Genomic DNA, 21,144 nt, shown 5'->3' with positions numbered 1-21,144 from the left:
GGCCCCTCGCCCCCTCAGGGCTCCAGCCACCTCCCGCACGACGCCCCAGACCCTCCTGCCCCTGCCCTTCTACCAGAAGCCCCAGCAAGCCCCAGAAGCTGTTGGCCACCCCCGCTGCCTGCTTCCACACCCAGCCCCCAAAGCCAGAGAGCTTCGGTCATTTTGCCTTTGGCCACGCCACCTGTGCAGGTCCCCGGGCCAATGGTGCCTCGCTGCTGCCCACGTCCTCCTCCAGCCCCAGCAGCGGCCCCTCAGCACCCAGCTCACTGCCACCCACCCACCCCAGAACCTTCCAGCAAGCCAGCACGGCTCCCTGGGTGCTGAGCCTGGCCATGGTGGGTTGGATCTGGCTCTGCCCAGGGCCAGCTCAGGTCCCCACAGCTCAGAACAGCCATGTCCATCAGGGCCCTGGCATCCTGGGGGTTGGTGCGAGCTGAAGAAGGTATTCCAGACTCAAACCCCTTAGGCCCTGCCCAAACCAGCAAGAACCGAGTGCACGTCTTATTGGTGAGAGCACCAAGTCTAGGAAGGGTCGGGGCCGGGACCTTCTGGAACGGGTGCTGGCTCATCACATGCCTTTGCTTTGTCACTGGAGGAAGGTGGTGCCAACTGGCAGCACACCGGAGGACCTGGGTAGGCTGAGAGCTATCCAGGGATCAGCTTGAAAATTGCTCCAAACGGTCCCTGGGAGCAGCCGCACCTGTGAACCGTCCGTCCGCCCTGCCTGGGCCACACCAGCCCCAGCGCCTCGGGCCCCAGGAGCCCAGAGAGCCGTCTGGGCGTCTGCTGGAGCTCATGCAGGGAGGGAGATCCCGGGCGCTCTCTGGGAGGGCAGAAGGAAATCCTGACAGTGGACCTGCAGGGCCCTTGCGTGTAGGGGTGACAGAAGACGCAAGGAGAGCGTCCAGCCCAGGAGGAGGCCAGGAGGCCCCCACGGGCCCCGAGGCTGGACCTGGGGACAGGGCGTCCGGGCTGCCTCTGGCTGTCTGCTTCGACACCGGGTTTCCACCGTACTTCCAGCCACGCGTCTCCGGCAGGACTGCTTAGTGGCCGGAGGGCGCCGGTGTGTGCCCCGGGGTTCCTGGGAGTGGGCAGGTTTCTTTTCGGCACGAGGGGGGAGTCTGGGGGCAGCTGCAGGGCTTGGGAAACAGCGTGTGGCACAGAGAAGCACGAACCGCCAGAGCACGGGGCCGCGTGGAGCACCCCTCACCGTGGGGGCGGCACCTCCATTTACTCACGTGCCTCCCGCTCCCTCCCCGCCACGCCCGCCACACAGGGGCTGGGATTCCAGACCCGGCTCAGTAGAGGACAGAGGGGTCTTGGTGCGACAGCCGCCCCCAGCCTTGTCCCGAGCTAGGACTACACAGACTGACATCCTCAGCTGGGGACGGCCCAGCACGGCTCCCGGGCAATCTGCCCACTCGCGCGACCTCCAGCCTTCCGCTTCCCCCTCGGTAAATCTAGGCACCCGGGCTTGACCGGGGAGAGACCGTGGACCTGGCAGAGGCGCTTTCCCACCAACACCTCGAGGTTACCCGCTGCACACCTCGCCCCGTCCCGAGGGCACCGGGGGTGGGTGTCCTCCGGACTGTGGAGGAGCCCCAGGCACCTGCCCCGGGACAGGGAAGGCTGGAGGCTGGAGCAGGCCTGCTGGCTAGTCTGCAGCCCTCAGCGTGGACGTGTCTTATACTGTGTCCCCGGGGGGCCTGGCAGGGGGCTGCCCTTGACCTCGAGCTGCCTGGGGGTGGGGTGAGGGTGGGGAAGCCTTGTCACAGAACCAGCCGGGACCACAGTGACAGATCGCGGTCTGCAGGTGGGAAGCGCTCTGCTTTGGGGACCCCCCGGCCCACTGTACCATGCCGGTCATCCCGGTGACTGACCGCTGGCCCAGCTCAGAGGCAGGCACTGTGGACACGCAGACGGAAGGGCCGTTTGTAAAAGCGAGGCCGGCCACCCCGCGCTCGGATCTTCCGAAGATTCACTGCCGGGACCAAAATCCCATCTCCTGGGCTCTGCGTGAGGGACGTGCTCTGCGGTGTTGTCCGCAGGAAGACGACGCCACGCACGGGTGGGTGTGGGCGGTGAAGGAGCCACAGCACCGAGGCCATATGCGCGGCCGCACCAGGGCAGCGGGATCCATGTCTCGCAACGGGGCAGGGTGGAGGCTCAGGAGAGGCCACGTGCCACGGTGCCAAGCGGTGCCTCGGGACAGGGACTGTGGCCATCCGTCTGTGTGAACCAGCGTGTGTGACGGGGCCTCCCCCATCTGTTCAGGCCCCACGATGAGCGCGAGTGGCTTTACAGTAGAAAACGCCCCAGCAGAGCCATCACCAGCCGGGAGGAAGCACGGAGGAGGGAAGGCCTGGATCCTGGGGCCGCAGCGGGGCTGGGGCGCAGCCAGCGCAGGCGACTAGCAGGTGCTAACGAATGCTTCCCAGAGTGTCCGGCCCACTGGGCTGTGTATACATTAGGCGCCTAGTAGCCACACTGGGCTGAACCACTGACCTCTCTTTCGCTTGAGTGGCCAAGAACAGACGGGGTCGGGGTACGCCAGGGTGAAGCCCACCAGCACAGGCAGAGCTAGAGGCTCTGCTCCCAGAAGCCCACCACTGCGGAAGGAGGAAAGGGCGTGTTCTGGGAGGGGGGCTCAACCCCACGGGGAGGTCTAGCTCATGAGGGGTCTCTGGGAGGGGGGCCAGCTCCAGAACCTTCCCTGCCTTTTGTGCTCTGCAGTGCTGGTGGGTGGCCACAGGGCCCGGTCCCAGGAACAGGCGCAGACCTGGAGGGGAGCCTCGGGGGGAGGGCCCCCCCCCCGCACCCTCCCACGGTCCACAGGCTACGCCTCCCTCCCTGCCGGTGCTGACAAAGGCATGTGGCCCAAGAAAGACAACAGGGGGAGGGAGCAGAGGGGTGAGCACAGAAAGCTATTTTAAACCGCATTCAGGTGGATGCGACACCGCCTGGCTGGCGTCAGCGACCGCGGGGTGCCCAGGGGCCTCTGTTCCACCGTCCCCTCTGCTTCTAGGTGTATCTGACATTTTCCACGCTCTACGGTGAAAAAGGAGAAGCTGAAAGCTTTCTCTGGAAGGCGTAAAGGGAGAATTTCTTAAAAGGTTTCAAGCAAGAGAAGAAACGAGCCCATACCAGTCCCAACCCCCCAGGAAGGCTCAGAGTTTCAAAGACTGAAAAGGAGCCAGTCACCTCTGCAGAAAAGGTGACAGCGAGCTGGGTGGAGGCCCCCGGACCTCCCCGAGACAGGGAAGGTGCTGAGGACCCAGAGCCGGCGGGACCACGAGGGGGAAGAGGAGGCAGCAGCCACCGCGGAGCATCCCTGTGGCCTGCAGGCCCCCGAGACTGTGCACTCCCACTGGCTGGGAACCCAATCCCCAGGACTCCCCAGCCTTCAGCGTAGCCCCCTTCAGAGGTGCCGGCCCTAACACACGGCCGTCTGGCTGCCCAGGGCAGATGCGACTCCCAACAGCCCCCCTGGCAGGTCGTCAGTGCCATGGAGCACCCCGGCCCCGGCACAGGTCGGAGCTCCCCCAAGGCAAGGGCAGCCTCCTGTCCCTTCCTGTCTGTCTGATCATCACCACCTCTCCCCGACCTGACATGTCTGCGGGCGGCCACCGCCCCAGCCTGGACCTGGACACTCTCCGTGCGCTCCAGGGCACAGCTGCTGGCGCCCAAGGGTGCGGGGTCCGCTTGCCCCCTTCTCCACTCTGAGTGCTCACTGCCCCCACCCCGGACACGCACAGCCACACACGGGCGTGTGCACACAGCATGTGGACACCGGGCCGCACATCATCAGCGCATCAGGAGTGACCTGAGCAGCCACCATGCCCCCCGCTAGCCTGGCCTCCCCTGAGGGCACAGCTGTCCCGGGGGCAGCGCTCCGGATCCGGACGGGAAGGGGCTTCAGGACCAGAGCGTGTTTGTGAGTGTGTGTGTCCGTGTCTGGGACAGCAGCCCCCCCCTGCAGAGGGGCACCGAGGAGATATCTGGTCTCAGGATCCTGAGTCCCAGGGCACTGTTTTCTCCTTTTCTGTTTGGAGGTGGCCCTCTTTGAGGGATATGCTCTGGTTCCTGGGTGCCCTGGTCACAGCGGCCCCCCTTCGGGCTCCCCCTCCAGGCCTGGGGGCAGCAGAGAGCCGTCCAGTGGGAGGAGCTCGGAGCCTCGGGGACAGAGTTGTGCTGCCGCCTGGATGTGAGCACTCACAACGCACCCAGGTCTGGACGCCGCAGGATGCAAGGAGCGACTCGGGGGCAGGGACATCTCAGGGGCAGGACAGGGGCCTGGAGGCTGAAGACCCTGGCCTCCTGCATCCTGGATGTCGGGGCTGGTGGCCTGTGCCCAGCGGGGGTGGGTGCTGTGGAAACACATGGACACACTGGTGAGGGGGCGCAGGGCACAACCCCTCCCTCATGGGGTGCATGTCCTGCCCCAGTGGTCACACTGTGTTCATTCCCAGCTCAGCTCTCGTGTATAACACAAGGCAGCTCCTGGACCCAGGCCCAGGACCGCTGGGAGGACGGTGTGACCGTACCTGTGTCACTTCCGTGCTTCTAGAACGGTCCCTCGTCTCTCCATCACCCCGGAGAGCTGAGCCCGGCTCTTAACTCTCCCTTTTCCGCATCCCAGAGAGCTCCCGGCTGCTGCCCGCTGTGGCCACCCTCTCCCGGGTACAGTGGGTTGAACGGTGGCCCCCCCGCAAGCTATGTCCACATCCTAACCCTGGGACCCGCGAATGTGGCCACCTTTGGAAGTAAGGCCTTTGCAGAGGTGACCAAGTGAAGACGAGGCCACAGGGGAGGAGGGTGGGCCCGGCCCGACCACGATGCTCCTGTATGAGAACAGGACACACAGAGATGCAGGGGGGGCCCGTGAAGACAGGGGAGAGGCCGGAGCCCTGCGGCCGCCGCCCAGACACAGCTACAGCCCCAGACGCCGGATGAGGCAGGAAGGGTCGTCTCCTCGAGCCTCCCCACACCTGGATTTGGGACTCCTGCTCCGGAACGGGGAGATGTTGGGAGGCCTCTGTGGTTGTGGGTTCCCGCCCAGCATGCGGTCCTCGTCACAGCAGTTCCTGCCGGACACAGGCCCTCAGCTCAAGGTCAAAGCTGTGAGCGGGAGTGGCCTGAACCGAAGCTGAGTGGGGCTTCCTTCCCTGCCCCAAGGACCAGGCCGAGGCCCCCTGCCTCTGGACACTGTCCAGACCGGAGGAGAGTGACACGGCAGGCAGCTCCGCTCAAACACTTCCCTCTGCCCCATCTGGAGCACGTCCAAATCAGCCCCTTGCCCCGTCCCCCATGAGCAGCGTCCCCCGTCCCTCCCAGCCCCGTGCGGCTGAGACACCGTCCCAGCATCGACCCGGCAGAAAACCGGCCCGTGACTGCAGATGCCAGCCGGTCTCCTGGGGAGGGGTCTCCAGGCAACGCAGCAACACTGCAGCCCCACGGCTGGGGTCATCTCCTGCGGTCCGGCGGCAGCCTGTCCATCCCACTCGGCCGGCCTCTGGAAGCCCCTGGAAGGGGCCACCATGGGCCCCTCTGCCTCCAGAGCCAGACTCCAGATGCGTTTATCACCCACACTCCCCGAAGCGTGGGCGGACAGCGGACGAGCCGCCGGCAGCGGCCACACTGCTCTCCTCGCTGGTCTTGGGGACGGCGTGCCTCTCTCTACAGTCGCCTTCCAGCCTCCTGCCTGTGACAAGGGAGGGGCGTCTGGTCTTTGTCCTGCCGACCTCTGTCTCAGGGAGGCGGGTGGCGGGGGCGCTGATCACTCGCTCCTGGCTTCGCGCAGCCCCCGGCTCTGTCTGACAGACGATGGGGATTTTCTAGCTGTCGCAGCAACTGATCGGTTCTTGTCAGATACAAATTCGCTTATGTAAAAAGTGAGCGGATTTACAGAGCCGCGCTTCAGAGTAACAGTACAGACGGCGGTGGAGAAATTAAGCCATGGAAAGCCCGAGAAGCACCCGGAAGGCGTCCTGAACACGCCAGAAGTCGCTCAGAGTGTGGGGTCCCACCCTGGCCAGGGGCCCGCACTCCCTCCACCTGAGCAGGCCCCGCCTTGACGGCCGGGGTCTCAGCCATAAAATAAAATGTAAATACAGAAAACCAGCCAGACGTTTGGCCTTGTGACTTTCCTAGACCAGGGCCGTACCCCCACCCGGGTCAGAACCCAGGTCGCCGGGGATGCCAGCCCCAGGCAGCGCCCTGCCTGCCCTCCGCCCCCCAGGGACAACCAGACGCACCACGCGCTGCACCTGTCGGGTCCAGGCTGGCATCCGTCCGCCCCATGTTCCGCCGTTCCCCTCCCCCGCTCACAGTTTGTGGGAAGCCGGTGGCGTCTGACCCAGAGCTTCTGGACAAGCCCTCCCGAGCCTGAACTGAGCAGGCACCCGTGCGCACCGGACGCCTGTCCCCGCGAGACCCTGGGCGAGAACGAACACACCGAGACCAACCGTCCTGGCCGCGAAGTCACATCGCCGCGCGCGGCCTCGCTCACGACTCGCGGGCAGATCTCGGGTCGCCTTGCAGCCCCACCAGCTCGGGGTCCGCACACCCTCCCCACAACCTTCCTCATCTGGCTGCCTTGACCGGAGCAGGCTCGAAGCAGAAACCAGCTTTCAGAAGAAGAAAATCAAACAAACAGCAAGTCTGCAACACGGAGCATCAGGAAAGGAGTCTGGGGCCATTTAGTGGAGGGACAGTCAGTCCCGGAGGCGCTGGGGGCGCGGGGCACGTGGCCAGGTGGTCCCTGTCCCCTCGCGCCCCCCACGCCCGGCCGGATGTTCACAGGCAGGCGTTCCTGCCTCTCTGAGGCCCGACCTGCGCATCCATCAGACGGGGATGCTGGTAGGGCTCGGTGCACTGGTGTGTTCAAAGGGTTAAAAGAGAGTCCATCTCAAACCCTTCAAAAAATGTTCATCCCTCGTAAAACGAATCGTTGCCAGGGAAGGGTTAAATGATTTCTCACCCCTTAAAGCCGGGAGGAATCCTGCGGGGGCGCGGGGGTGGGGGGTTAACTCCCGCTGGCAGGATTTCCACGGAGTGTGTTCGAAGCTGCCCCATGGGGTTACTCCTGCTCCCACGGGCGGCCCGGCACAGCCCCGGCCGAGACGCGCGGCCACGCCAGGAGAGCGCACCAGAGATAAACGGTGCGTTCCCTGCGCGTTCGAGATTTAAAAATAAACTGAGAAGCAGACACGGTTCAAAATAATGACGGGTCGGGAAACAGTCCGTCGCCCGCCTGTCCTCCCCCTGCCATTCGCTCCGTCACGGCGTGGCAGCCCCGGTGCCCTCTGGCAGGCAGGGGGAGGACAGGCTGGTGGGGCCCCGTGGCAGGCGGCAGCAACGGTCCCTCGGGGGGGACGCGCCCGAGGAACCACCCGTCCGCCCCTGGCCGGCCGCACCGAGAGTGATGGACCCACATCCGCTTTGCCTGGAGGACGTCCCCCCCTTTCTTGGCTGCACTCGGCGTCTGGGCGGGGTCTGCAGAGTCCAGGCCCCGCTTCCGAAGCTCACGTGGTCAGCTCCACGCAGGGACTCCGGGCACTGCCCGCTCTTCCTCCCGTGGGCTCCGGGCCGTTTGAACGGCGCTGGTTACGGGCACTGAAGTCCTCCTCCCCATCCTGAGTGTGCAGGGGGGCAGGGGACCCAGAAGACCCCGCCCTCAGCCGGAGTTCTAGAGGGCCGGGCAGGAGGGCCGACCCTGAGGGGCCCCCACGACTCCCCACGTGGCTGTCCCGGAGAAAGGCCGGCGGCATGAGCACCCACAGCCCACTGCGGCATCGACCACATCCTGCCCGGAAGAAAGGCCACGTCTGGTTTCACATGGGCCACTGTGGAGGGAGGGGCACCCGCGGTCCAGGGCGTAGCCATCACGGGCCCCTCCTCCTGCACCCTTGGCAGCAGCTCAGGTCCATCTGGGGGCCTGTGTACTCTGACCAGCTGGGAGCAGAGCTTAGTGGGACTCTGGACCCCGGTGGGCTCCAGGTCAGGCTGCTGCTTCTCCCAGCTCTATGGAGACGCAACCACACACACTGCTGAAGGACCCCCGCCCCGTTACTGCCTCTGTCCCCTGCGTGTTCGTCTGTTCTGCGGAGGTGAGAAGTGTAAATTCTACCGTCTTGGCATATTTTAAGTCTAAGGTGGAGTCATCAACTAGCGCCATCGTGCCACACGGATCTGCTGTTTCTAATTAACAGCGTGTGCTGGTCACCGAGAGTCCCCTTAGGGGGCCCTGGCAAACCTCTTTGTCCCGCGTGCCCCCCGGGAGGGGCCGTTGAGCCTGCAGCCCCGTGCCGAGAGCAGCCGGGGACAGCTTCTCCCTCCAGTGGGGTGGGAGTCCGTGGTCTTCCCACGGGGACGGACGTGGTGGGTGGGGCCCCCGGGCTGGGCGGAGTAAGCTGAGTTGCTAAGAACATACGCCTTGGGCCCAGGACCCTGGCCCTGCTCGGAGCCGCGGTCCCTGCTCACCCACCCAGGCCCAGGGGTCTCAAGCTCCACATGCGCTCTGTGTCCTTCACCGATCCCTCCCCCAACAGCATCACCAGTGGCCACTCGGCTGCATCCGGCTGGGCTGCTCGGGCGGGCGTGCACCCTCGGACCCTGAGACCCCACTTCAGGCCGATGCCCTGGGTGGGCTCCCGGCCCCGCGGCCGGTGAGACCCAGACACAGAACGCGCTCCTGGAATAAATATGGAATAAAATGGAAACGAGCCGGTCGTCCCTGGGAGGCAGAGTGGGGACAGCCCGCGCCTTACACAGAGCAAGGAAGACGCGCAGGGACGCGCGACCCACAAGAACCGCAGACAGCCGCGGACGCGCGTTGGCGAGCTCTCTGCGCCTCCGGACCCAAGAGGAAGGAGAGAGGGCAGGAAGGGGACACCAGCCGGAGGCCCTGCGCTGTTTGTGGACCCGCCCATATATAGTCAAAACACGGAAACAGGCTGAGCCCAGCTGGGAAAGTCTCCAGGGGGCAGGGGTGCGGAGGGCAGGGCGTCCTGCAGGCTCTCCTGGGCAGTCAGGGCCCTGTGCTCTGCTCGACCTTCCAGGCATTAAACCCGAAGCAACCAGAGCCGGACGGTACAACCTTGGCCCAGGGGAGTGGGGGGTTGTATCCTTACGTGTGGTTCCTGTGTTTCAACATTTCACAAGCGTTGCCCATTAATCGCAGTTTTAATTGATGATAAGGAGTCGGCCCCTCCCTGTTCCAAGAGCCCAATGGCTTGGCAGCGCCTGAACTGGCAGAGGGCGGTCTGGGCTCGGTGGGCATCGTGGGCCGGCCCTGAGCTTCCCGCATAGGACTCAGCACTGTGACGCCCATTGTATGGATGAGAAAACCAAGGCCTGGAGCTCCAGGGGCTTGCCCAGGGCCGCTCGGCCAGAGGCGGTTCAGAGGAGGGACAGGGACTCCTGGCCAGTGCGTCGACTGCGGAGCCCACGTCCTAACCAGCAGGCGCTGCGCATCCCTGGAGCCCCCACGGGAAGTCGGAGCACCTTCGGCAGAGGCCGTGTTTACAGACCGGGGCATCTGGCTTGACGAGTTCCAGCTCTCTGCCTGCCTCTGTGTATAACAAGACACCCCAACCGAACAAACAAAATCAGCAGCTCACTGTCCGGCCGGGGGCAAAACAAATGCCATTTTGCTGGCGCGTGGGAAGGAGGAGCCGGGGGCTCAGATCAGAGGGGGTCAGGCCAGGAGCAGGAGGCCTGACACAGGAGGCGAGGGGGACTCCTGCAAGCTTACCCCGAGGGCCACAGGCTCCACAGAGAAGGTGCCAGGCCAAGCCTGAGCCTCCCCAAACAGCTGGTCCGCTGCAGGGCTGGAAGAGTGTTCCAGGCAAGGGAACAGCATATGCTAAGGCAGCAGGTGCAGTAACAGCCCCACTGCTTTCCTTGTCACCATACCTACAGCTCAGCTTCTGCTCTAATGCCAAGTCCCAGCGCCCCCTCCCCATAGCCCCTCCCCTGGCCAGCAACCCCGTGGTCCTACTGTGCAGCTGGCCTTGGGTCAGCACTGCCCACACCTGGTTTCTAACTCATGAGGAGCTGCCCAGAGCCACCAACGTGTGGCTGATGCTTACCCAGTGCGGACACAGGAGACCATCTGAGTTCTCAGGGGACTGCTGTGGCCTGCACTTACAGATAGCAAAGGAAGTTTCTGCTGCCCCCAGCACCTGGGGTTGAGAACCCCAGAGCCGTATCTTCCTTGCTCAGGCCTCCACATCCACCCACCATGGGCCCAGCCTCACCCGCCCCTGCCGCCCCCGGTCCATGCAGAGCGCCGGGAGCCTGGGTCGGGCATCTCTGCGGCTCCGAAGCCAGGCTGTGGGGTCATCCATCGCTCTGCTCGGCCCCGTGCAGCAGCTCGGCAGGGTCGGGCAGGCAGGGATCCAGGGCTCCCTACCGTCCCCTGCTCAGGATTCCCCAGGACTGGGGCATGCGGCTAACCCAGAGACCCCGGCCCAGGCCTTGTTCAAGGGGCCGCTGCAGAAAGGCGGAAACAAAGTGCCCCAAGCCCCAGACAGCCACTCTGGTCTTTAGGGTCTGAGCGGCTGGTGTGGAGCAGAGAACATCCCGTCTCCCAGGGCTGGGGTGAGGGGCCTAAAACCTCAAGGCCCATGCGAGGGCCATGGTGGCAAGGGCCCCGACCCCCCGACATCCTGAAGACCTCCTCTACCTCCAGGGTACACACGAGAACTGGCAGCCCATGCCCGTGCCCCAGCAAAGGAGCGCCCTCTTGAAACAGCCGAGGCACAGAAATCCACATTCCACCGACGCCATAAGCAACGGCAGGAGGGCTCTTCCCTGGGCTCCGGGTAGCTGGGGCCCCTGGCGATAGTATTCATCCCACAGCGGGGAGACTGCAGGTCTGAGTGTGGCTGTCCTGCCCCCTTGGCCCAGGGTTCTGGATTTGGGGGGCTTCCTGACAAGTGGGGTGGGGTCCATCCCATAAGGCCGATCTGGCCTCCCCATTTAGCTGCTCTGCTGCTCACTGGTCTCCTCGGGCTGCTGTAGCCCAGGGAACATGATATGCAGCCACGGGCCCTCTAAGGGACCCTCGCAGGCTGAAGCCTGCGAGGCAGGCAGGAACATCCCAGGGCACCCCCCCACCTCCTGTCCCTCCTAGGCATCAGCTGGCCCTTTAAGCGACCTCCGGGTGCTCATTCACCCCAGGAAGCAGCAGGAGCTCCTTCCCCTCGGCCTGGATGCCCATCCCTGTGTGCAAGCTGCTGTTCCCAGTGTGGCTGTGGCCAAGGGACAAAGGCGCCACCCTGCCTGCCCGCTGGCCCGCAGAGGCCCCCACTCCCTCTCCTCCTCCTGCTTTCCTGGGGACCTGCCCGTCTCCAAACCAGAGTGCGGCCTGTGCCTGGTTTCCAGACTGCCCGGGCCTTAGACGGGGCAGTGACCCGTGGAATGGGGTATTGCCAGATCCCTCCTCACGGCCTCATTAGGCTTCCTGAAACTCCCCGTCACGGCTGGACACAGTTCGCTTGTGGGGCCTCATCTTCCCCGAGTCCTTTGTGCCTGTGAGGGTGAGAGGGGCCCAGGGGTCTGCGCCGCTCAGCGGTAGCCTTTCCTCCCAGGTGAGCCACGGTGCGCTTTCCGTCTCTGACTCAGGAAGGACGGGCGCCCTGGGCAGCGCCGCAAGCTGGGCCTTTTGGACATGAGCACATCGGGAGACCCGACAGGAGACGCGGAGCGGGCGTCGTCTCAAGACGCTGGCTTCCCTAGACAAGGGCAATCCTGTGGCTTCGCGTGAGCACAGAGCACCTACTAGGTGCCGGGCCCCGAGCACACAGTCAGGCCACGAGGGCGTGGCGACCGTTCGGGCTCACACCAAGCGCCTGCCGCAGGCCTGGCTCTGGGCCGACCGACCGCCTTCTCCGCGTCCGGTCATTCCATGAGGCAAACCGAGAAGGGAGGGATTCAGACACGGATCCGCGTGGCCAAGAAAATGAAGCCCGTCCAGCTACCTCGGAACGGGTGCCTCGTGACCACAGAGGGGCCCGGCGACACCTGAGTTGAGGGCTGCTTGGCCCCGAGGACGAGGGAACAGGGAACGCAAAGGCCCCGGGTAACAAAGGCTAGGCCTGGGGCCGGATGCCCATGGACAGGGGCGCGGAGGTGCGGGGGGGCCTATCGGCAGGCGGGGACTGGCCGTCCGGCACCTCGTGAGGCCCAGAAGGGAGTGTGGGACTATCTGGAGGTCACTGTGAGTCACGGAGGACTCGAAGCCGGTAGGCTGCACGAAGCGGCCCGTATTTCAGAGATGGTGCTGGCTGCAGGCTGGAGACGGAGCCGGGGGGGGGGGGGGGGCGAGACTAAAGCCTGCTGGGGGCTGGTGTGGTCTGAGCCCGGGGCAGAAGAGAGGCCGACAGGTGGCCTCTGGAGACTGAGCGAACCACTGGCTTTGAGATACACAACAAAGGCCCCATGGGGGTCCTGGAGCCCCCAAAGCCAGCCACCCAGCTCCTGAGCGGTAGGGGACTGTCTCTCCCTGGCCCAATGGCCTAGATAATGTTGCTAGTCCTTTGGTGGTCCTGGGCCTCCCTAGGGCCAGGACGGATGGCTCTGGGGCCCTTCCCAGGGGTCATCAAGCACTCCACCCCTCATCCGTGATCCTGGTCACGGGGATTTCCTCCCTACAGATCCCCGAATCTCTTCCGGGCTGCCCCACATCTTGGGCCAGCAGCATTCCTTGCACTGGGTGGCTTGTCCCCAGCTACCTTACCGAAGAACTCTAGGCGAGACCCACTGTTCTGCCCTGGCCCTGCCCGAGCCCTGCTTCCCCACTGGGCAGGTCCTGACCACACAGCTGGGGCCCACTCCCCTTGGCAGAGACACCAGGCCAGCAGAAGCCACACTCACACCCGCCAGTGCATGCTCCCAGGGCCCTGGCTCGGAACCGCCTGCTCCCAGCCTAAGTTCTTTGTATGCACCCATCACTACCCAGCCCTGCAGAAGGTCCACGGGCTGCTTAGAATCTCCCCAGATGAGTGGTCACCTTGTGAGGGTCACCAGTCCAGCCCAGGCCGATGCAATGCCTCAGAGGGCTAAAGTTCTGTTCCCTCGACCTGTAGGCTTGATAGGTTACAACCTGTAGGGCAAATCCGGCCCCAAGAACAGTGCCTTGTTCCTCCAGGGTGGCCGTGAGCTGTGCAAGGAGCTCCCGGGCCAGCGTGCCTGGCCACTGCTGGGAGGTCACTGCACCACCCCAACCCTGCCACTCCCCCCAGCCCGGCACCCGACCCAGGGGCCCCACGGGGGGAAGCACATCTGACAGCTCCCTTCGTGCCAGAATATCTGGGTCCTCTTGTTGAGCACCGTTCAGCCCCCGTCCTGGGGTTCATGCCTCACCCCTATAACCGAGAGCTGGGTCTGCACGGTTGCTCAGCTGCGGCCGCATGCCTGTCGCTGGGACTACACACGGGAAAGGGGTAGGGCGTGCTTCTGTCACCTTGTCACCTTGGGGGGGATCCCCTCCAGCTGCACACCACGTGTGCACACCACAGAATCGGCAGAAAGCACGAGCCCCCAAAAACTCAGCGGCCAGAGACACCCAGCAGTCTGCAAACCAGGGGTTCCTTGTGCAGGTTTCCGCTTAGCATGTCGGGTTACTCCCCTGGCTGGGGAAGCTTCCCGGAAGAGACTGCAGGACCGACGCTGATCCCGGACATGCTAAGGGGGACGGGCTGCACTCAGCGGCCGGAGCCAGAAGCAGGGCTCAGAAGAGAACAGACTCGCCGCCTTCAGGGCCCAGGAAGGACCAGCTTTCCAGCTTTGGGCTGGCTTCCAGGACGCCCTGCCCAGGCCTCTGCACAGGCCTACCCCCTCCCCAGGACGAGGTGTGGTCAGAAGGCCCTCGCCTGGCCCATCTGCTTTGTCACCTTTTCTCAGCACAGCCTGGTAAGACACAGCAGACAGACCCACTGGCTGCTGCCTCCCAGGCCCCCGCGGCCCCACACACGTGGGGCAGACAATGGGTTCCGAGATCCGGAGCCTGAAGCCTGAAGGGGGGCATCAGATGCCCCTGAGCCCCGCGGTTCATAAAGCCGGTCAAGTTGGAGGAGCCACAAGGCCCTGCAAAGCAAGGCATTGGGGTAAGAGCACAACCAAAAGACCACCCAGCCTGCTCGCGCTGAGGGCAGGGTGTCTGCGCTCTGGACCCGGATCCACACCGTGCACGCGGGGCCAAGGACTCACACATCGAACCCGGAGGCCATGCTCACGTCCCTAGCTGTGACACTCTGAGGCTCTCCCTGGCCTGGGGGACACACCTGGGTACAATCCCAAAGGCCCACCTGTCAAAGGGATTCAGGCAGAGAGGCAGATGCGTATCTACATTCTTTCCCCTGTAGACAGAGCAGCAAGTTCATAGAATCCCAAGATGGCAAAAGAGCAGGAACCCAGCCAGCTGCTCCAGCAAGGCCTGGCCTGGCCCGGCCCAGGGATGTGTGGGGGCAGAGAAGCCCACCTCGGCCCAGACGCTCGGAGTCCCAGCTCCAGCTGGCCCCTGACAGCGGACAGCCCACCAGGAGGGAGGGGCCGAGCCCAGGGAGCCCAGGCGGGAGAGTGGCCCCCAGGGGCTGCCCACGGCGCCCCCCCCCCACCATGTCCCACCCTCCCCAGGAGCCTCAAGCGTTCCGGACCCTCTGGGAGACTCATGTCCACCGCCCCCTCCCAACACTGGCTACGACTCTATCTTTAGCGTGTCAGTGGCCTACAGATGGAGGGCGGTGGGCGAGGCAGAGGTCGTCCCTCAGCCCGGGCGGCCGCTGGCTCCGTGGGCCCAGACGCCGCCGCGCTCGGAGGGAGCCCACGGCGGCGAGGCCGGACCCGACCCAGGGTGCGCCGGGCTGGGGGCGCGCACGGCCACCCCCCGCGGCCCCGCTCCTCCAGGCCCTGCCGGGCGGGAGGCGGGCTGCGCGCGTCGCTCCCCACGCCCGGGCCCCACCCGCGCCCCGGCCCGCCCGCTCCTGGGACCGGCCCCGCGCCCCCGGGGCCCCCCGCCAGGCCGCTGTCGCGCGCGCCGGGCTGCGCCCCAGTCCCCGGGCCCCCGCCGGCCGCGGCAGACCCCGGGCCCCGCAGTCGGCCGCCGCAGGACGCTCCGGGCCCTCTCGGCCGCGGCCCCGCCGGGCCCCTCCCCGGGCCCTCCCGGCCGCCTCCCCGGCCCGCCCGGCGCTCCCCGCCCGCCGCGCCCCTGCCCCTACCGTGCGGCGACGCGGGGCCGGGGGCCGGGCGCGCGGGGCTCAGCTGGCGGCGCGGCCCGGCTGCAGGAAATGCCCGCGCACTGGTCCGACCGCGGAGCCCGGGCGGGGAGCGGCGGCGGCGGGAGGAGGGAGCGCGGCGGGGAGGGGCGGGGAGGGGCCGGGCGCTGGAGGACGGAGCGAGGGAGGAGCAGGGAGGAGGAGGGAGGGGGCCGCAGCGGGGAGGGGGCAGGGGGAGGGCTCGGCGGCCGCAAAACCCGGGAGGGATCCGCGGCGCCGGAGCCGGGCACGGGGACCCCAGACGTCCTCCGCGCCCCCGAGTCCCGGCCGGGCCGCTGTGCCGCCACAGGTCCTGCCGCTGGGCAGGCTGGATGGCGGTGGGCGGGGAGGCCGCCTGGGTTCCCCGGTAGATGCCTGGCGACCTCCAGCCCACCCTAAGCACAGTCCCGGGTGCCCCCTCTCTCTTCCTGGGCCCCAGAAACTGTCATCAGTTTTCTTGCTGGGACAGAAGCCACTGGAACATGAAGAACCCCGGAAACCCCAGCCCTTTGTCCTTGTCCTACAGGTATGCCGAACAGGACCTCGAGGTCACACCCCATGTTTCTAACAGCACCTCCTCCTTGGGACTCTTGCTAGGAACCCACCCGCTGCAGATTTCCTTCTGTGGGTCCCCTTGTCCCTTCTGCTCCCAGAGACCTTTCTAGACCCCGATGCCCTCTGGTATGGAAGACGTTCATTCAGCAGGTGGGAGCTGAGGAGGTGAGGGTCTTCCCCAGCTCCTCACCTGTAGGCCCTGAAGCCGTGTGACCTCCTCACTGGCCCCAGTGTCTCCCCAGCCCCGGCCCTCCAGGCTGAGGTGCTCTAGGATCTCAGAACCTCAGGACTCAGGACCTCTTCAGAATTGCCAGCAGCCTTCCGATAGCATCTGTCCCCCCCGAGGCCAAGACGGGGTGAACTGGCCTCTTCCAGGCATTCCCCAGACCAGGGAGGACATGCAAGGGCACAGAGCCTTTTCCAAATGGAACCGCTCCCTCAGTCCGTTCCCTTCCGAGGGATGGGACCGACCCTCAGCTGAGCCCCAGCCTTTCTGATTTTATGTTGGGCCAAGAGTGCCCCCAGGGCAGCCCCTAAGCCTGATGGTCAGGCAGGACTACATGCAGGACATATTCCACTGCCTTGGGGGGCCCACTGGAGTGGGCATGGGGTAGCCACCACCTACCTTGGCTCTGCTCCCAACCAGCCAGGTGGGTGGCCCGGACCAAACCCCCTCCCCCAGCCTCAGTACCGGGCCCACCCACCTTAGACCAGGTGCCTTCCCCAGGGGGGCACAGAAGCACCAGCCAGGGATGGTTATCTGAGGGGCCATGGGCCGGGGGCCCTGCTCTAAGCTCATCCCCAGGACAAGCCCGCTCCTGCCCCATTGTCACCTTGCAAGGCCTTTGGATGCAGAAGTGTTCAGACAAGATGCTCAGGGCCATAGCGGGGCCCGCTCTGCTCCTGCGGCAGGCGGCCCCCCACAGAATAGGGTCTGCTCAGTGTGCCAGGCTCTTCACTCTCCGAAGAGCCTCGCATCTACACAAAGCTGGGGTGTACTGGTTGCCGGGCCAATGCGCAGGGGACTGAGCCAGAAAACAAAGCAGTTCTCCCCCGGGGCGGAGGTCTCCGGGGCCCACACGGGGCAAGTTTCCAGTTACAGATGATACTGGCTATTTGAAGGCAGCTTGATCTCACGAAATGAGACTGCTGAGGGCAGAGGTCAAAGGGACACCTGGCCAAATAGAGGGGTGGGGGTGGGAAGCCCCCTCCAAGATGACAAAGCAGGGGTGGGTCAGAGGGCGGAGCTGGGCTCACTGGGACGGGTCAGCAGGGGGCCGCAGGCCCGGGAATAAAGGAAGTTTCCACGCGCTGGACACAGATCTGGACTCTTCCAGCTCAGTCCCGGGCAGGTGACTCTGGGCCTCTGTTTACTTACCTGTCAAATGGAGGTGTGTATGGGCACTGTGGTCAGTGCAGGAAACATGACTGTGGAGGGGCTCGGGGGTGAGCAGAGCAGGGCTAGCTAGCTGCCTGGGAGCTGGGGTCAGGGGAGCGGGCGTGGGCAAGGCTCTGCATTGCCCTGCCTTGGTTTCCTCACCTAGAAACAGGGCCGACGACCGTAGCTTCGTTCCTCCTCCAGCCTAAGCGGCCACGCATCCCCAGGGCAGAAGCAGACTTCTGAGCGGAGCCCAGGGGAAGGGATGGCCTGCGCAGTCTGCACAGCAGCCACTGCTTCTTGCCCGGCTCTGATCTTAGGATCAGAGAGATCCGCCCCTGGGAAGATGTGCGAAAGGGCCTTTGCACGTGCAGACTTCACTCCTGGGTGAGCATGGCGCATACCTGGGCCCGTTTCGGAGAGGGTGCCTGCAGGGATGGGCTGCCGGGGCTCCAGCCTTGGCAGGGCCACGCGCCGGCCGGCCGAGGGCCACAGGGGAAGAGCGCTGAGCCAGACGTGGTGCCAGCCCCATCCTTACCCATGCTTCCCGAACCGGCAGAATCTGCATATGATTTCTCCCCATTTCTCAGGCAAGGAGACTGAGGCCCAAGGAGCAGGCCTGTGGGTGGGATCCCTTGCTCCTAGCTGGGCCCCGATCCTGTTCCTGTGGGCAGCAGTGGGGGAACCTGGAGGCTTGGGCAGGGCAGGTGAGCCTGGGCCCTGAGGCCCTCCCTGCTGCCCCAAGGGCAGGGCCACCTTAGGCATATGGCCTGCGGAGCTTGACAGCCACTCAGAGCCAGCTCCGGGAACATCTCTGCGGCGAGACCCTTCACTCCCTGGTCTGGGTCCTTACCTGGGCCATGGGGCGGAGGCAACACCCCCCGCGCGGTGCGTCATGCGGAGTCTGGAGCCCACACGGCCTCCAGAACCCAGACCCTAATCATATAAACAACAGTGGCGTTCATGCATCTCCCGCCCTGTGGCTGGCGCTGTGGCCCCACTTTCCGTGTGTGGCCCCACGGCATCGCCCGCTCCCCATAGGTGGCGGTCACCATTCTCCGCACAGTAGCGAGGGTTGGCCCTCCGCGGGCAGGCAGCTGGGAAGGGGCCGACACCTTGCCTGGCCCGCTGGCTGGAGAAGCTGGTCCCAGGCTCTCCCTCTCCACTCCCCCAGACTGGGCGGGACTGGGCGGGACTGGGCGGGACTGGGCGGGCCTGGTGTCTGCGGCCTCACCTCAGCTCCCACGCTCCCACGGTGGAGGGTGGAGCAGGAGGTCGGGGCCTGGGGAAGGAGCAGGGAGGCTCTCTGTCCCCTGACATGGCCCTCCTTCTCCGGCACAGAGTCGCTGTGTGATGTGTTCACAAGCTGAGTCACCAAGTAGGTGTGGGGGGCCGGGCAAGGGTGTTTTCTGGTTCTCTCGGGGAAACCTGGGAAGTCCAGCTGCAGAGTCTCCCTTGGGAAGGCTGGGGGTGGGCAGGGGGGCCTGCCCCAGTGCTGGGGCTCCCTGAAGAGGCCCGCTGCTGGGGCGGAGCTCACACGTGCTCTTCCTCTCTCTCTCACACACATACCCACCCTCCAGGAGGACACATCCCAGCCCCAGGTTCAGGCGAACACCGGATGGTAAAGTCCTACTCTCCTGCTGGCCATACTCGCTCTCCTGCCTGGGGAGACGAGAAGGTGCCGTGTATAGGGCACACCTCGGGGCCAGACGCTGGGGAGGCTGGTGTGACATCTGGGGCTCGTGAGGAGCACATGGTGCCGGGGATCTGCGGATGTGCTCATGGACCCGGGCCCGGACCCCTCCCGTGCATGAGCTGGCTCTTGCAGGTGGGAATCCAGGCTCGCAGACACAACCTCTGATCCGCCCATGTGGGGTCGGTGCTGGCAGCGTCCTCTGGGGCACTCAGCGTTGGGAAGGGAGCAGGACCACGGAGGGCACAGCTGAGAGGTGGGGAAATGCCCCGAGGGCGAGGGCAGACGGTGCCCGGAGGGGCAGGGCTGGCTCACGGACCTACAGCCCCAGGATCCCCATGGCCCACCCACCGCTGAGCTAGGCCAGCGGGGCCTGTGGGAGGCGTCTTCCCTGGGCCACAGCAGCGCTCAGAAGCTGGGATGTGGCTGGCGGCCCGGCTGGCGGCCCTTGGCGTTCCTCTGCCTGTGGGATGCGTCTCTCTGACCCCCGCTTCCATCCTCCGTGACCTTGTCCCCGCCCATCTCCTGTGTCCGCTTCTCCAATCTCCCTCTCCTTCCTCTTATTAGGACACAGTCATTGGATTAGGGTCCCCCAAGATCATCCAGAGTGATTTCATCTGGAAACCCTTAACTACACTTGAAATTGCACCTTATGTCCAAATAAGGTCCCATTCATAGGTCCTGAGGACTTGGATGTGGACGTGTCTTTGTGGGGGACACACGTCACCCCATGACAGCAGGTAACTCTTGAACACCTGCAGTGCTCGTATCGCTGGGTGGGTCCTTGGTCCACTGGGCTTCTTTCCTGTTCTTAATGCTTCTGTGTGTGTCTTCACGTGAGGACAGTGTCAGAGTCCTGGAAGCCACGGAAAGTCAGTCCAGAATGGATGCCTATCCCCTGCCCTCCCTGCCCAGCGACAGAGAGGACAGGATGAGCAAGGAGGGCTTTCCCTGGAGCCCTGAAGGCCTGAGCCTTCCCTGGGGGCTGCCCTCTCTGTCTGGTGAGCCCTGCTACACTGGGGGTGACCCAACGTCCTGAGGCCCAGGGTTTGACCGAAGGCTGGCTTTCTACAGCCTGCCTTTGGGAGAACCAGGGTGAATCTGGCACATCCTGTCTTCCGTGTCTGGGGAGGGCCTGGGGCTGCTGCCTGGTGACACACGGACAGGGAGCGCTAGAGGAGGAGTGCCCAAGGCGGGCAGAAGGGCCCCGGGGTGTATGTGCCTGAAAGAGGGGCTGCCCTTTCTCCTGGGATGTGGAAACCCGTCCTGGGGAACGGGGCTTTGCAGATCCGTGGAGCTGGGCCTGCTGGTAGGTTCACTTGCCGCTCCCCTCAACGGGATGCCGCTCACCAGACTCTTCTGTAGGGGTGGGTCCTGGTTTGCGGGTGTAACTCGTCCGCCGAGAGGCAGACCAGAAGCCCAGCCAACACTCGGGGAAGGTAACGGGGAAGATGAGGAAGGAAGATCACGCAGGTCACGTGGCAAGTCCCTCTAGAGAGCTTGCATAGCTCCAGGGAGCTTCTGCTGCTCCTGCAGAAGCTCCAGGACACCCCACCACTGAGACATCTATACTCGCTTTGGAGGATCTAGAGCAGTTCTCCAAGTGTGCACTTGGAACCCGCCTGGGGGTCTCGGAGACCTTCCAGGGGCCCCAAACATGAAAGTGATTATTTTTTTTAAAGATTTTATTTATTTATTCAACAGAGTGAGAGAGCACAAGCAGGCAGAGCAGCAGAGGGAGAGGGAGAAGCAGGCTCCCCGCTGAGCAGGAGGCCCCATGTGGGACTCGATCCTGGGGCCCTGGGATCAGACCCTGAGCCGAAGGCAGATGCTCAACCGACTGAGTCCCCCAGGCGCCCCCATGAAACCATTTGTGTTCATTCTCTTACAGCCCACAGGGGCGTTTTCCAGAGGCCACAACCATGTAATAATCGCAACAGACGGACTGTGGAAGCAGATGTGAGACTCTAGCTGGCTTCCATTAAGCTTGGACATTAAAAAGTCTCTCAAAAAATGCAAAAACAATGCCACGCTTTCCACTAAATATTTTTATTTTGGAAAATATAGTTAGTTTTCATAAGGAATACATTATTTATATTAACATAATGGATTTCTCATTGTTCTTTTTAAATGAATAATTAAATATATGTTTTAAAAATTAGAGTAAACATTGAGAGACTCATCTATAGACGTAAATGTTCTTTGTGGTCCCAAATATATATTTTTTAAAGTGCAGAGGATCCTGAGGTTAAAAGGCTGAG

The 21,144-nt window shown here is 64.4% G+C and overlaps 1 protein-coding gene across 3 annotated transcripts in view; it reads right to left on the bottom strand.

Annotated features, from left to right (window-relative positions):
• OSBPL5 (oxysterol binding protein like 5) overlaps nt 1-21,144 on the bottom strand; it is a 71,915-nt gene that overhangs the window by 33,537 nt on the left and 17,234 nt on the right. Inside the window, exon 1 of one of the 3 annotated variants that reach the window (XM_059150726.1) lies at nt 15,222-15,359. The exons of the other annotated variants lie outside the window; for them this stretch is intronic. The gene's annotated coding sequence lies outside the window, so the exon portion shown is untranslated. Of the gene's footprint in view, nt 1-15,221; nt 15,360-21,144 lie in introns of those variants that run through there. 3 annotated transcript variants of the gene reach the window in all.

The sequence above is a fragment of the Mustela lutreola genome, chromosome 1, assembly GCF_030435805.1.
Source record: "Mustela lutreola isolate mMusLut2 chromosome 1, mMusLut2.pri, whole genome shotgun sequence".
Taxonomy (NCBI): domain Eukaryota; kingdom Metazoa; phylum Chordata; class Mammalia; order Carnivora; family Mustelidae; genus Mustela; species Mustela lutreola.
The sequence above is the reverse complement of the archived record's forward strand: the minus strand, read 5'-3'. Positions and strand labels throughout refer to the sequence as shown.